The 17,914-nt window shown below is 37.3% G+C and overlaps 1 long non-coding RNA gene across 15 annotated transcripts in view; it reads left to right on the top strand.

Annotated features, from left to right (window-relative positions):
- Window positions 1-17,914, top strand: part of LOC111557781 — an 863,046-nt gene that overhangs the window by 724,137 nt on the left and 120,995 nt on the right. The gene's annotated exons all lie outside the window — the stretch shown is intronic.

The raw sequence follows: 17,914 nt of genomic DNA, 5'->3' as shown, positions 1-17,914 counted from the left end.
CCTGAGAATTTATAGCATAAGAAAATGTCTACGACAAGGTATTAGGAATAAAAATGGATTCATACAATACTTGGATTTGGGTTCTATTATAGACGAAACATACAAATGTCAAACTGAATTTTTAAATTTACACTCCAGTTTTGTTTAAAAAAAAACCAGGCAAATACACACATTTTATACACACACACACACACACATACACACACACACACACACACACACACACACGGATATATATATATATATATATACATCACATAAACACACACAAAAGATAAACAAAACTTTTGAATGTGTATTAAGTAAATGCACAAATAGTGACTTTGAAATGTACCTGAAAGTTAAACAATTCTGTACAAATATTTGCTATATCAGGAAATAGAGTGTTATCATGATTTCTGGCAATAATTTTATTAGAAATCAAATACATTCTTTTGAAAAAATGTGTTTGGAGTGAAGGCAGACCAGGGAACTTTAAGAATGATTTAAAGATGCCTTCTACTGAAAATACTCTGTTTTATTAATGCTGGTAGCCTGATCCCTTTAGTTTGAGTTGGTACGAAATTGATCATAACTGGCAATTATGAAGTAGCTACCCATGCCTATATTTTTATCTTCTTGATGGGAAAACATTCTGTTATAGTGTAGATTAGCATACATAAGAAAGGAAAACCTGTTTCCCTTTTCAGTTGAGAAAACCTCATTTGGGGAATGGTGTGATTTTCCATCTGAGGTGGTTATGCAGGCATTAGTCAAGGAGGCTTATAGGAAAGGACGAGATGTTAAGTTTTACCTCAAGATACATTTACAAGTCCTGTTTGGCAGTGTTTGCTCTGAGAACAAGCTATGCTATATATTTCAGAGAAATTGAAAGCATATGTTGACACCTAAAAAATCTTGAGAAATACCACTGGAGTTTGCAAGAAAACATATAAATATAATCAAATCGTTGTAGAATATGTCTACTTGGACCAACTATAATACTTCACTTGTTTTTGAAGGAGCTGTATTAGTGATCTTAATGCTATTAACTGTAATACACTGTGACCTAATTTAAACTGACTGATTGAGTTAATATTAAACTCTTCATCTAATATTTCCAAATTGAAATGAAAAGATTTAATAGTACCTGCTACAATTTTAGTAATAATTATGTTTCCTTGCTGATACTTGGCATATAGAGCCTTCCTGTCGAAAGACGGGGGTCTTGGAACAAGACTTAGGCCAAAATGAAGCCTCAGTAAGAAAACACGATTTGGGTCATATTTAGGCTGGCAGCTATTTGATGAGCTATGACCAGACATTCCAGTTTCTCCGGTACTCTGACCAGCCACTTCTACCCACAAAGACTGAAAATGATGCTCTGAAGGCATCAACTTCAATCTTAAATTTGAAGTTGGACACCTGACATGAGTTCCTATCACCACAAAATCTTAATTTAAAGCCAGATACTGGTCAGTTCTTCCAGAAATATACCTATTTAGAGGTAACTACGGTTATAGAATATTGAGTGATCTTTGCCTATAGAAGATTCTTCACTTGAATAAAAGCATCAAGTGGCATTATTGCCATGATATGATTTTAGAATTCTATCCACCCTTAGTTTCTGCCTTAGTTTGAGTTGGAAATTCTGTGATGGGGACCTCAGGAAAGGAAAATCCTATGTCATGAGCTAGGATCTACCAAGAGCTTCCCACCTGCTGCTGTCACCTGGAAGTCTCATGATCTCCATTTGCTATGACGGGCACTGCTGAGTGCCCTTGAATATCTGCCTCTGTCTGTGCATCTTTTTTTGTTGTTCTTGTTGTTAGTTTCGTGGATTTGATATTGAAAAGAAGACAATTTTGTTAATGCAGTTTTTCACACGTTTCTTCCACACACTTACTCTTTTCATCAGATTTTACTTCATGAGCAATATATTTCTACTTGCAAATTGGGTCCATCTTGCCAATTTTTTTTGGACTCTCTTTTAATTATGTATAACTTTCTAACTTCCTTCCTTCCTTCCTTCCTTCCTTCCTTCCTTCCTTCCTTCCTTCCTTTCACTGGTGGGAGTAGAGTATTTATGTGGAATAAATGATGCACATCTAACTCAATTATTTGGAAAGGGAGAATCCCCTGCTTACCTTCCCCAACACAAACACATGGCCAAGAGCACTAGCCAAGGGGCAGAGAAATGGCTCCATGTTTCTCCGGTGAAAAATCACAAAGACATTGCATTTCATGGAATGTTATATAATTCTTATTAATATTCTCAGAGGGAGCATAGTGTTCCCAACACACACACACACACACACACACACACACACACACACACACACACACTCATTCTGCCACACTGAACTTTGACTAACAGTAACTACCTCCATATATTGAGTACCTAGTATGTGCTAAAGAATTTGCTAGGTTTAAAATATATCTTATTTAAACCTAACTAAAATCTATGAAGTTAATCCTCTCTTTGTATATCAGGTAATGGAGACTTGGGAACTCACATAATTTGCTCACATCCCTATAACTACAAGATGAGAAAGATAAGTTTAAACACAGATTTATCTGATAACGAAGCTGTACTTTGAACTGCAGTATGAATTTGCCCACCTTTTACGTCTCCTCATGATCCACAATTGCCTTGAAACTTTACAAAGCTCTTTCACTATCGTAAACAAATAAAGTCAACAAAAACGCAGAATCATTTGAGATATAAGGGTGTGTTCACTTTATGTGTCAGCTTGACTGGATCAGAGGATCCCAGATCCAAAATGATTTCTAAGTGTCTCTGGAGGGTATTTACAAATAAGAATAGCCTTTGAATGGGAAGACTCAGTAAATCAGAGAGCCCTCCTTAAAGTGAGTCATGTTATCCAATTCATTGAGGCCTGGATACTGTAAAAGGTAACAGAAGGAAGAATGCATTCCTTTTCTCTTCCTGCCTGCCTTCTCTGGCTGGGACGTTAGTCTTTTGTGCTGAAACTGGGACTTAGGCCATCTGCTCCCTGGTTCTCAGGCCTTTGGTCTCAAGCTGGAACTATACCATTGGTTTTCCTGGAGATGCAAGTTGCAGACAGCGAATCATGGGACTTGTCAGCCTCCATAATAGTGCAAGCCAGTTCTTCATTACAGTAAGTTTGTGTGTATATATATATATATATATATATATATATATATATATATACATATACATATATATACATATACGTATATGTATATACATATATATATGTATATACATATACGTATATGTATATCCTGTTGGTTCTGTTTCTTCGAAGAACCCTGACTCATGCAGAGTGAGGATTTGCAAGAAAGGAAATAGACAAATACAGATTTTAAATTGCTTATTGTCAGGATCCTTTTGAACATCTCAAATCAGTGGATAGAATTGTAAAAAATATTTTGAGTATGTTTATGGACACTTTTTTTTGGGGGGGGGAGATGGTCAGTAACTTTTATTATATTCTCTACGTGGTTCATGATAGCTATCTCTGTCTCTCATTCCTTTACCAAATAGCAACATACCCACTCCTCTTATTTAAATGATGAGTAATTGGATCATTGTTAGATCATTTCTAAGAGAATGCTCCCTGGAGTCAGTAAGACATGCATTCAAAATCAGGATCCTCTTTCACACGCTGAACAACTGCAGATAGGTGCCCAATTTTCAGATGCTCATTTTCCTAATCTACAAGATGGCACTAATAACAATGCCTGCCCCATAGACTTGTTGTTGTTTTAAAATGAGAAAATATATCCAGCTTCAGCAATCACACAACACAAAGGAATAAAAGGCATCCAAATCAGCAAGGAGGAAGTCAAACTTTCACTCTTTGCAGATGACATGATACTCTATATGGAAAACCCAGAAGATTCCACCAAAAAACTGCTAGAATTGATCCATAAATTCAGCAAAGTCGCAGGCTATAAAACCGATGCACAGAAATCGGTTGCATTCTTATAGGCCAATAATGAAGCAACAGAAAGAGAAATCACAGAATCATAATAAAACCCTTTGAACCTAAATAAGTCAATTTCGATGACAAAGAGTCCAAAACAAAAGAAACAAAAACAAAGAAAGGATTGGCTTGGATAACCTAACAATAATAACAGTATGGGCTAATAAGTAACAATTCAAAGCTTTATTTGTATACTTTTGTTTCTCTAGATGTATATATAGTTGTATAAATTGTATAATTATAAATGGATATATACATTTATATACACACACACACACACACTCTATTTACATCTACTTATCTATCACCTCTTTCTTTGACCTAAACTGATGAATCTCTTAGCCACTTATTCATTGTCACTCCTACCTACTCCTGGGTTGGAATCCAAAACCAAACTTCTGACATTAAAAACATGAAAGAGGGACACCTGTGTGGCTCAGTCAGTTAAGCGTCCAGCTTTGGCTCAGGTCATGATCTCCTGGTTTGTGAGTTCGAGCCCCACGTCAGGCTCTGTGCTGACAGCTCAGCGCCTGGAGCCTGCTTCCGATTCTGTGTCTCCTCTCTCTGCCCCTCTCTTGCTTGCACTCTGTCTCTGTCTCTCTCTCAAAAATGAGTAAACATTAAAAAAAAATGAAAACAGGAAGGAAAATTACAGAACTGAGGGCTGAGGCTGTTGATACTATAGCATCATTTTCTGGTTCAAATAAAAAAGGGAAGGAGTGAAAGTCACAAAAATGTATTCCCTTCATGTTAGTGGTTAGCAATCCCATTCTCTTCTACCCCTCCCCACCTCAGCAGATAACCCATTTGAGCTCATGGTGCTTTTCCATTCCCATGTCATAAACTAGCCCACTGCCCAACTTTCCCCAAGGACATTAAGTAATTTAGAATCAGACTCTGAGGTAATAATTAATGTGTTCTAGAATCTTTAAGCTCTAGGCCCTGTTATCATATGATTAGTTTTCTGAGTGGCAGTATCCATACTTAATAAAATGAGCTACTGTGTAGCTCCTTTGAAGAAGCTCATAAAACAGTGGGTTTAATTTGTCTGGGAAAATAGAGCCTAAAATATGGTGCAGGTCCCTGATGGAAAATGTGGTTCTGTTATGCAGTGTTCCCACCAAATATCTTGGAAAATGGGCAATGTTAACATTGCTCTCTGGAGTAGTGCCAGAAAGAAACAGTGGATGTTCTCTTGTAAAAACCCTGAAAGCAGCAAGCAACCCATAAACAGTATGCAGACTGAGTCTGAAAATGGACCGTTTTATGTCCCCTAATGGAAGGATAGCTTATTTTTTCATGGATTTATAGCAACAATGTGATGTCATCAAGTGATTTATGGCCAGAAGCATAGCAAGTGTCAATATACAGTGGTGGGTGGAAACATCCTATTCTCACCAAGAAGCTGATCCCCACAGGAGGTTGTCTTTGCCCTAGGGCGGGGCTGATGTAGGAAAACCCAAGTTATTAGTGTTACTGGAAATGGGATGAGGGAGGTGAAGAATTACTGGAGTCTTAGGAGAGAATGTGGGGAATATAAAACTAATTTGTTTAGAATATAAAAATGATGATTGCAAATCAGATCATCAAATTCTTGTCTCAGCCAGTGACTACTGTTCCATCCTCCTCAGGAAGATGGGAATGTTAATTACAAAATCCAGCCACACAGGTAGTGAGTATTTTTAATGAGAAAAAGATACTGGCAATATGACGTGATAATAAAGAAGCATGATATTGTTTTATTTTAATATTCACGTACAATAAAATGTTCTCTGTTGGCATATAGTGCTACAAAAATTAAGAAAAATTCAAAAACTTGGTAACTGTCACCAAAAACAATAAATACGATGCCTCCATGATGTCACAGAATTCCCTAATGCTACTCTTTTGTGGTCAGTCTTTCTCTGTTCAACCCCTGGCAACCACCAATATCTTCTCTGTTTGGCTTGCTTATTCCAGGAAAACATTTAAATGCAATCACATAACGTGCAGCTTTTTAAGACTACATAATGTCTGCATCTGAGATTCATTCATGCCATTGCACTTATCAATAATTCATTCTTTTTCATTACTGAGTAATATTCCATCATGTGGATGTACCTCAGTTTGTTAATCCCTTCAGGTGTCGAAGGACATTTGAGTTGTTTCCAATTTTTGGTGATTTTAAGTAAAGCTGTTAAAACCATCCATGTACAGGTTTTTGAATGACCATAAATTTTTGCTTCTCTTGAAGAAATACTTAGAAGCAGGATTACTGATTCCTCTGGTATGTTTCACTTTATAAGAAACTGAAATGTTTCGCCATATCATTTGCATGCACACCAGAAATGCATAAGTATTCCAATTACTCTGTATCTTTATTGCACTTGGCAATGTTAGGTGTTTGTGTTTGTTTTTGTTTCTTGCCTTATAATCGGTATGTAGTCATAGCTCTTTCTGGTTTAACTGAACTCATCCTTGAAATATTCTATGTAGATGGTATTAGCTCTGAAAAGAGAGTTTTATTTCTTCCTTTTTAATCTGTATTTCTTTTATTTTATTTTTTTTCTTGTGTTATTTCATCGGCTAGGATTTCCAGTATAGTGATGAGTAGGAATAGAAAGCAAGTACATCCTTATCTTAGTTCCACTTTTAGGGAGAAAACATCCAGTTTTCACAATTGAGTACAATAATAGCTTATGTTCTTTCTCCCTGTGGATGTCCTTTTTCATGTTCAGAAAGTCCTTTTTCTGTCCCTAAGTTGCTGAGGGTTTTTATCATAAACGAATGTTTTAAGCCTTGTCAAATGCTTTTCCACATCTATTAAGATAATTAGTTAACTTTTTTTTTTACTTTTATTCTGCTAATATGGTGAATTACACTGATTGATTTCTGAATGTTGGACCAGCTTTGCATTTCTGAGATAAATTTTATTTGGTAGGTTGAATTATACCTTTAATACACACTGAGTTCAATTTGTGGTATTTCATTGAGATAATTTCGTCTGTGTTCTTAGGTATATTGGTTTATGGTCTTTCTGCCTTTTAATTTTTTATCTGGGTTTTGTATCAAGGTAATGCTGGTGGCAGAAAATGTGTTATAGAATGTATTCCCTCCCATCTCATTTACTGAAAGATATTAATGTGATATTTGTGTTATTTCTTCCTTAAATGCTTGGAAGAATTTTCTAGTGAAACTATCTGGGCCTAAAGTTTTCTTTATTGGATAATTTTTACCTATGGATTCAATTTATTTAACAGATATAGTATTATTTTAGTTTTTTTAGTCTGTTATTTAAAAAAAATAGGCTGAGTGGCTTCTAACGACAAAATTAATTTCTCTCAATTCTGACGTTGGCTGGTAAATCCAAGGTCAAGGTGTCAGCATGGTGATGATCTGGTGAGAACCCTGTTCCTGGTTCACAACTGGAGCCTTCTTATTGTGTCCTCACATAGTTGAAGGTGCAAAGAATCCCTCTGGCACCCCTTGTATAAGAGTACTAATCCCATTAATGAGGGCCCCATCCTCATCATCTAATAAGTTCCCCAAACCTTACCTACCAATACCATTAATTTTGGCAGTAATATTCACCATGTGAATTTTGTGAAGACACAAACATTCAGATTGTAGCAGGTATTATTTAGGTAATCTATTTATTCTCCAATAAGTTTTAATAGTTTATGTCTTGTAAGTAATTTGTTATTTTATAAGACTTAAAGAGTCTGGATGGTGGGGCACAGTACAATTCACTTTGATAGATGGAAGGCAGATCTCTGTGTTACAGCTTCATATTAGAGAAGGCTGCTGGTCAGTGCCACACAAAGACTTGCACCCAGGGTGGGTAGGGTGACAGCAAGCTGGAGCTATAAGCGTCAGCTTCTATGTGCCAAGTGGAGCAGGATCAGTTAGGTTTCCTGGGCTCTCTATGGATTGGCTAATTTGAACAACTTCATGGGATATGGGGTGTACTTGTCACTAGTTGTTTGGTACCTGGTCCTGGGGTGATAAAGACAAGTGAACAGTAGTCAAGAGTGTGAGAACCTCATAAGGAAGTGATTGGAGTGTGGACTTGATTGACTCTTCAAGGAAGAGAATTGACCAGCGTCTGACCAAGGCCTCAAACTGGATCAAGACAGCATTTTATTTTAAAGTATATTATATTGGCCCATTGAATCAAAGCTGTTGAATTTGTAGACATAGTTGTCAGTATTCTTTTTTTATCCTTTTGGCATATTCTATAGATAAAAGTCTATGGTATTATCCCATCTTTGATTCTTAGTTTTAAAATTTGTGTCTCTCTTCTTCTATTTCCTGATCATTCTGGCTAGAGTTTTATTAACTCTAATGATTTTTTTTAAATTCATCTTTCATTTCATTGATTTTTCTCAGTTATCTTTTCTGTTTTAAAATGGAAAAAAAAACACCTCTCTTCTTTATTATTTCCTTCCTTCTGCTTGTTTGGTTCCAATTTGCTCTTCTTTTTTCTATTTTCTTAAGATGGTAACTTAGCTTTTTTTTTTTTAAGTTTATTTATTTATTTTGAGAGAGAGCAGAGGAGGGGCAGAGAAAGAGGGAGAGAGAGAATCCCAAGCAGGCTCTGTGCTGCCAGTGCAAAGCCTGATGAGGGGCTCCGTCTCACAGCCATGAAGTCATGACCTGAGGCAAAGTCAAGAGTTGGACACTTAAATGACTGAGCCACCCAGGCACCCAGTAACTTACCTTTTTTATTAAAACAAAGAAAAATATTTATGGATCCTCATTACTTTTTTAATATAAAATTATATTATCTAGGTAATTTTGAAAAATATTTAGCTTCTATCCCATAAAGAGAGAGGCTGCAGTTAAACGATGCTTTATTTAACAGATACTTACGCATGAGAGAATGATTGGGAAAACCCAAAACCCAGAAACTAGGAGGGGATACCAAACCAACAATGGAATCACACATGCCATGAACATGCCACGCATACAACCTGTGTTGCAGTAGCCTTATGGCCATCTGGAATCCCACAGCCCCATACGAGGTGGGAGATAGGGCTTTGGATCCACTGAACATAGTTGACTCTGAGACTCCTGTATTACCCAAAGGTCTGGGAGGGATTTAACCCCTATGAAATGGACACAGGCAAAAGTTCATACACCAGCACAAGTTGGGAAAGGAAATTTGCAGTCTGTCTGGACCTGGGTAGGGAAAAACTCTCACATGAGAAATTGAAATTATACTTGTTCATAAAATGAAGATGCTTGCTCTCAAAAGTATGGTCTATTAATACAAGATAAATTTTCTGAGTATCAGGTCATTAGGGAATTGTAAATTAAAACAAAAACACGATACTGCCATTACACACCTCTTAGAATAGCCTAACCTCTAAAAAACACCAACAGCACCCAATGCTGCAGATCACAGAGCGACAGAAATGCCCATTCTCTGCTGCTGAGAATGACAATGATATGGCTGGCCACTTTGGAAGACAGTTCGGTGGTGTCTTATAAAACGAAACACACTCTTACCATACGATGCAGCAATCACACTCCTTGGTATTTACCCAAATGAGTTGAAAGCTTATGTCCACACATAAGCCTGCACACACATATTTATAGCAGCTTTATTCATGATTGCCCTAAACTGGAAATAAACAAGTGGATGAATGCATAAACAAACCGGGGCACATCTATACAGTGGAACATTCCTTCTCAATAAAAAACAAATTAACTATTAAGCTATTTCGTGTTAAGCTTCAAAAATACACAGAGGAAACATAAATTCATATTGCTAAGAGAAAGCAGCCTCTCTGCATAGGCCACGTGATCTAGGATTCCAACTCCGTGACATCGTGACATGTTGGAAAAGGCAAAACTATGGGAAGAGTAAGATCAGTGGCTGTCGGGGATTCTGGGGGAGAAAGGAAGGGAATGAATAGGTAGGACACAAGGAAAACAATTCTGTATGAAAATGTAATGGTGCATAACTATCATTCTGTATATAACTACTGTTATTGTTCCCTATATAACTACATAACTATGATACAACTGTCAAAATCCATAGAACTGTACAAAACAAAGAGTACAACTTGATGCAAACTATGGATTGTAGTAAATGACAACGTACCAATATTAGTGCATAGATTGTAACGGAAGTGCCGCATTAACGCAAAATTTTAAAAGAAAACTGCATGGTGGAGACGGGGGTGGGGTATATATGGAACTCTATATATGATCTGCTCAATTATTCTGTAAATCTGTACTAAAAACAAAGTCTATTAATTATTTTTAAAACTTAAGAGTAGGCAGGTCAGAATCAAAAAGAAAATGAGCACATTCAAAAGAATTAGGTGAATGTGATGGGCTTACATAGATAAAAGCCAAAAAAGAGAAAAAAAAGAGAAGCAAAACAAATATGGTAAATAGAAAATACACGATTGTCTAAGTATCTGTGAGTATACGAACAAGCACATTACCTGCAAACAAAATACCCTCTTCCGTGAAAGCACTAATTTTAAAACTGGAATAATAAAATGTCCCAGCTATTGGAGAGATTTTCTCTAAATATCCTGTTATAGGAAGATAGAAAATAAAGATATGCAGAAAAATATAACTGGGAAATGACAACCAAAAGAAAGCTGATATGTCACTATCAATGTTGGAAAGTAGATTTTTGGGTAAAAAGAGAGTCAGGACTTAATGATAGAGGAGCCATTGACCAGGAACACAAAACTATATTAAATCAGTATGTATCTAACAATATAGGCCCAAATGTCTAAAGCGATCATTGACAAAAGACCAAGGAGAAATTTAATTTGCAATGACGCATGCCCTTCTATAGGAGTAACAAACCAGGGAAAAAGTAATGATAGAGTTCAACATTATAAATGGTTGGTTTAATTGCTTGTAGAACAAAACACAATGCATTTATAAAACACAAATTCTTTTCAAGAGCAAATGGAACATTTATACAAGTTGACTATATACTATGTTATCAATATACCTGTATGTCAGTTTCCTTCAGATCAATTTTTTAATCGAAAAGCCCATACAATCGAAAGAGAATGACAGATTTAAAAATAGATTTTAGAAACGAGAAGATGCATTTTTAAGTAATGCATGGCTCAGATATGAAATTACATTGACATAAATACATTAGAGAAAGTTTAAGAAATTAGCAAGTATTGGTCAAGATGTTGGTGAGATATTCTCCCATTGCTGATTGGGATGTAAAATGGTAGAGCGCTTTGTGCTTTGTGGAATAAATAGGCAAAATGCAATAAAAATGAAGATACACATACCCCTAAGCCAACAAACCACATTTAGGTTCATACACAGAGAAAGTATTCATTTGTAAGAGGACACACATACAGGTAGTTTTGAAGCATTGTTTCTAATAGCAAAAAATAGAAAATAATGGAGCTTAGTTTATTAAGTAATGAACAGATAACCTATCGTGTACTTATCAAGTGGGAAAAAACATTAATTATCAAAATTAATGAATTACCTAGAACAAGTTTAGTTTTTTAGACTTTGCAGGCCAAGGTGTAAGTTGAGGATATTATACAGGTACTTCTATAGTATGAGAAAACACACACACGCACACATTTCCACAGGGTTTTTGTTGATGAAATTCAAAATACAGGAATAAAAATAAGGTATTTTATTTTATTTTAATTTATTTTGTAATACACGTCTACTAATGAGAAGAATAGAGTTCCCTCTATGGGGATAAAATTTCATCTAATTGGAGTTCAAAATTAATGTTTCCTATCATCAAATTGATTGCAAATGTTCATTTGGGGAAAAAAAGCTTCTTTAGTTTGAAGGCTACACAGAAACAGGTGTTGGATCAGATTTTGGCCCCGGGGCCATCATTTGCCAACTATTGAGCTAGATCAATATATCAGCATAATAGTGAGTGTAAACACATCTTGGTACCATTTATGCAAGGTATTTTTTTTAAATAAAAACATTACTATTATTATTTACGGACATGGATAAGTAATAGAAGTATTAAAAAAAACATGAACAGGAAGGGTATATACCAACCGTAGGACAGGGTCGGAATGCAATATTTCAGGTTAAGGTAATGAATCCAACATTTCAATACGAGAATGCCTTTCTGGGCTCCAGATGCAGAATCCAAAATCTGCCTGCTGGACAGACCAACCCAGGTTGGCCACAGGAATTTGGAATGGGATGTATCCAAAACTAAATGAATCATTTCCCTCTCCCCCACCTCTTCCACAGCTTCCTGCCAAATTATTCTCTTACTGACCCCATAGGGCATCTTCTCAGTCTTCCTCAATCTGTCCTTTTCTTCCCAACTTCAGATCCTTCTCATCATCATTCTGTCTCTGTCTTTTCCCTCTCTTTCTCTCCTCTATCACTATTATGAGAAAAGCCTCTTTTCTCCAGGAGAGAAAGCTTTTTGAAATCCAAATGGAATGGATCCTCGCATTCTCCCTCTTCAAATTCTCCAAAGCCTCATTGGATAAGAAAAAATTAAAAGTCTTTAGCAGGTCTTATGAGACTTTCTGATTGATTTTCTTAACCTTTAAATGTTAAATTCTTAACTTTTAAATCTTTGAATACTTAACTTTAACCACTCCCCTTAACCTCGCCCCCCAACACACACAACTTTCCACAATGGTGGAAACTCCTATGATGCCACTGATAGTTAGGATGCAACAGGACGTTATTCCAAGAGGAGACGCGAGAGCCCTCAGCAGAAGGGAGGAAGGGAAAGAACAGAAGCAGGAAAACAATGTGTTTTGTTTTGCAGAACCAACATTTGCAGCCAAAGAGATGCCCAACTAGGCATCTCTCCTGATGGCCCCTTGCTAGGTGGGTCTCACCCAAGAGCCCCATGTGTGAGCCAGTTTGAGCCAGATTGGAACTGAGGACCTACTCGGAAGCCCCCCTGAGTGGACCTGAAGTTACCCTTGTCTCATTATAATACTAAGATCTCCTATGGGTGGAGTTTTCTCTCATTTTTTTTAACATGTGATGTATGCACTAGCATACTGACATAGTAGGCATTCGCAACTGAACCAAAAGTACCCATGCCAGCGCCCTGGCCCCACCCCACCCCTCGATACACGGAATCAAAGCTTCCTGTACTAAACGCAGCAGGGAGGTAGTGCTTTGAGTGCTGTCTCCCTGGTAACAAGCAACAAAAAGTTCTTTGCTTTCAAGGCTTCTTTGGGTTGCATTCAATTTGATGCACCCCAAGTGGTGAACTCCTCGAGTTCAGTTACAGTACCCCTGCCAAGATTACATTTTAGGAGTGCTCCCCCCTTACATTTTTATTTATTTCAAATATAAGCACATTTGTGTATTTATTTACAAATTTACAGTATTAAATACGCTCAAAACAATTTTTTAGATATAAGAGGAATACAGTATAAGCCTTTTAGTATTAACAGCACACATAAAAATCTCGTTTCGTTTTAACATGCTAATACTAGCTAGACTGCAAATAATGTATTTAATAAGAGCGAGGTGGTGGTGGCCACTGCCGCTTCTGACATGTTCTTTGCATCTGTGCATACGCTCTGCTTCCTCCCTGCTAATATGAAGGGCATTCAGTGCTTCTATCAAAGGGAAGCTCCTTCAATTTCCATCCTCCTCTCTCCTCAATCAGTTGTTTCTGTTCTTTCTGAATTGGTGTTTTCTTCCCCGTACTTCTGCTGAATCATCTCAAACAGCACACAAACATTCTGTAATGTCTTCTATCTCGAAAAACCAAAACCAAAGCATCCTAGGACTCCAATAGCTCAATATCTCTGTTCCTTAAAGGGGAAAAGGTTTTGCCATCCCCAAACATTCCTCTTGGGCATAAGTTTTACCTTGAGCTCATTATTTTTAAGAAAGAACAGACACAAGAGAAGCTCTAAGAACCAAGTCGAAGTTACCCTTTTGTATGAGACATTTACATTTTTAAGGGAGATCACTATCTGTACAGGTGTCTCCCTCTGTACCTGGAAGAGAAGGGTGTCTAAACTCCTAGAAACTTATCAGTGGAGAAGAAAAAGAGTTAAGTCAACACAACATCCTTACTGTTGTTTACTGTGCTTTTCCTGATAACCTCCCATATTCACACACACCCTAACCTCGTTCTTTTGTCTTTAGCTAGAGATATTATGTAAGGTAGTGTCTTGGGCCATTTTTGGAAAATCACTCAGTTTCATCCATGTATACAAGAGATTTACATGTTATTAAACTTCTATTGGTGTTTATCCTGTTAATCTATCTTTTGTTACAAAAGATCTCAGCCAAGAACCTAGAAGGGTAAAAGGAAACTTATTTTTCCTCCTCTGTATCGCTCTTAATAGCAAAGTTCTTCCAAAATGTGGCCTATACACCCCTTTTAGCACCTCCTTCACCTCGAGCACTGCCCCACTGAAATAGCTCTTTCCAGGTTCACCAGGGACCTTCACAGATATAAATCCATTGGCTAATTCTTAACCCTCATGGTACCTGAGCACCCACAGCAGCCTCTGACACAGGTGGCCATCCTTTCTCCTTGACACACTCTGTTTACCTGACCCTGGGGAAGCATGTGCTCTCTTCCTTCCAAGCTTACTTTCTGATCCTGTGTTTATTTTGCTATTTCATTCTGTTCTCTCAAGACGTCTATGACAGAGTATACCTTCCATCACCCAGTCAGGCGTCGTACGCATGTAGTTGATCTCATGTATGCTCATGGCCTTCTGTCCAAATGCTGATGACTTACAAATTTCCATCTCAAGATTGGTCCTCTGTAGGATTCCAGATAGTTCTAGAAACACTGATGTGACACCTCTACCTCTGTGTCTGTTAGGCATCTCAGATTTAACAGGTCCAGACCAAACTCCATATTCCTCCCTTTCATGGCTTCTCCTTCATTTATCACCGTGTCTGTAAATGTCAGCTGTAACCTTCCCTGTTCAGTCTTAAAGCCACAGGCACACCTTAACTTGTTTTTTTATTTCACAAACCACATCCTATTCATCAATAAATCTTTTTGACTCTACCTTGGAAATGTCTTGTTTCTGAAATCTGAGCAATCCCCTCACTGTAACTGCTTTTGTTCTGGTCCTTGCCATCATCACCCCCCACACACTTGGTATTATCACAGTACCCTTCTAAGGGTTGTCTCCTTGTCCCCACAGAGTCTGTTGGTCACACAGTACTCAGAGTCACTTACTGTCATAAGATAAATCAGACTATGTCTCTCCTTTGTTCAAAACACTCCTTATAGATTCTTGAACATACCAAGAACATCCATTCTATGCCCTGCTGTTTGTTTGGGGTGCTTTTCCCCATAGTATCTGCATGGATACTTTCTTCCCTCATGTCTCTGCTCCTTGGGCCTCTACTGCTACCACATCCATGGCATTCCTTATCCCACTTACTCTGCAAATCATCAACACCTAATAGATGTAAGCACTTAGGTGTATATACTTTTTAAGTTATTTATCTGTTTACTATTTATCTACCACCACCAGAATACAACCTCTCTGGTTCGGGGATTAATCTGTTTTTTTGACTGTTGTGTCCTCAGAACCTAGAATGACAGACCAGTTGATTGAAAGAGCCTGGCAGATTATTCTTTTTTTTTTTTCTTTTTGAAGTGAATGCAGAAGAAAGGAGTACATGACTGAATAGATTGGTTCTGATTAGCTTCTTATTGGTTTTGACTTGTAGTACGCCTATGATGGCTCATTTTATGTGTCAACTTGCCTGAACTGTGGTGCCCAGATGTTCAGTCAAACACCATTCTAGATGTCACGATGAAGAGTTTTTTGTTTTTTGTTTTTTTTTTTAAGATGTGGCTACCATTTAAATCAGTAACCTTGGAGTAATGTAGATTACCCCCCACAATGTGGGAAGACATCATCCAATCAGTTGAAGATGTTAAGACAAAACACTGAGGTACCCTGAAGAAGAAGGAATTCTGCGTCCAGGCTGCCTTCAGTCTTGACAGATGCAACATCAACATTTTTGTGGGTCTCCAGCCTGCAGGTATATCCTACAGATTTCAGATTTACCAGCCTCCACAATCATGTGAGCCAAGTCCTTAAAATCTCTCTGTCTCCACATACATAGACGTATGTGTACACACATGTACACATACACACACATGCACATACTCATATATATATACACACATACACATCCTATTGGTTTTATTTCTCTGGAGAACACTGATGAATACAATGCCTAATGAAAACCTTATTACCAGAGTAAAAGCAGCTACAGCTAAATTATTTTTCTTTTGTTGATTCCCACCTTCATTAGAAATGTAACGATAGTACAGGTGATAGCATTTGGCCTTAACTTGTTCTATGTTCTTGGCAGTGGTCTAAGATATTTACATGTGTTCCCTCAGCTAATGCCTTCTACAATCAATGAGGAGTATGCCACTATCTGATTTTGAATGAGGAAACAGAGGCCCAGAGATGTAAACTGTTCAAGTGTTCAAGTCACACAGTGAGTGAGTGACAAAAGTAGAGGAGGGATTTATAGCTAGTCTATCTGTGGCTTCTTTGTGAGGCCATGTGTCCATTTCATGAGTGTTGGCTTAGTTAAAAGCAGACGTTATAATCTATTGATCCATCTGTGTGAACATATCTAAATTGCATATTTTCATAGTGCCCTGATCTGAAAGAAAGAGGATGATGACTCTTTGCACCGTGGAACTCACACCCTTGCCTTAGGACACCTTTCGGACTGCACACGACACATGACCGTCTGCTACACAGTCACACCCATCTATGTATTGTAACCATAAGCGACATGTGACACGGGAAGACACTCAGATAGAGCTGTAATACTAAGTATTAGCAAACATTAACTTCTTCATTTGCAAACAAACGTAGGCGATGAATACAAGTTCTCTTTTCCTCCTGTACTCAGTGGACTATGCTGCTCACCACCAGGCCCCACTCTGGAGAGTCCAGCTGTGTCCTTGGGGTCCCCAAGTCCTCTGTCATCTCCACATGCTTCTGCACAAGACCTTCCCTCCATGATCTCCCCTTCCTCCTCAACAGTCTTAAGACTGCACAGGGGTTTGAAAAATAGAGCAAAATGTGAAAATTAAAAGTCTACCTACGTGTGAGGGTTCAGTTTAACAGACCAATTCGTCACCTTTAACAACATGTGAAATGGTTTCACGCCTTAGAGCGACACTACTGTGGCCCTTTCCTGGATAAACAGTGGCCACAGAGTCCCAAGAACCTCCCCGGCAGTCACAGTCTACTGGGGAAGAAGGGTTTCTACATGTTGCAACACCTATTTTATTTTTTTCTATACTTCTCTTGCAAAAATACATAATCTTGCCAGCAGAATTTGAGACTGGGAATATGTCACTTTCCTCTAAAACTTTTTAGTTTATTGTGGGAAAATAATAGCCACACTGGGTTGTTTTTCACTATATAGTCCATCCCAGAGATAAAATAAATAAAATTAAATAATAAAATAAAATAAAATAAGTAAAATAAAATAAAATAATCCCTGGAAATAAAATAAAATACAAAATAAAATGAAAATCAGGTTGTGTTGTGAACATTTTAATACATTTACTTAAATTACTTTGCAGATTGTTTCAAAGATCATTCCCAAATATATAATACATACAAATCTAAAATCCATTAGTATATATTATATATAAATCCGTAGTCTATAAATGCGCACACACACACACACACACACACACACACACACCTGTGTATAGAAAACTAACATGGTTTTTGGTAGTTTTAACTTTGTATTAGTGACTAGTTTTGATATTTTAAATGCTCAGACTAAACCAAGTAGACACCAATAACTCCCCCTACCCCATGCATTATGTATAAATACACTAATGGCTCTTAAAACTTAAAATACTAATGGAGATGTATTGTCTTCTTCACAGAGCTGAGCACTACAAAGCCAATGTGGACAAGAGGAGTATACGACAAAAGCTAAATATATTGCCAATGCTCAAACATTAAAATTAAAGCAGTCATATT

Source organism: Felis catus, chromosome E1 (genome assembly GCF_018350175.1).
Source record: "Felis catus isolate Fca126 chromosome E1, F.catus_Fca126_mat1.0, whole genome shotgun sequence".
Taxonomy (NCBI): Eukaryota; Metazoa; Chordata; class Mammalia; order Carnivora; family Felidae; genus Felis; species Felis catus.
The sequence above is the reverse complement of the archived record's forward strand: the minus strand, read 5'-3'. Positions and strand labels throughout refer to the sequence as shown.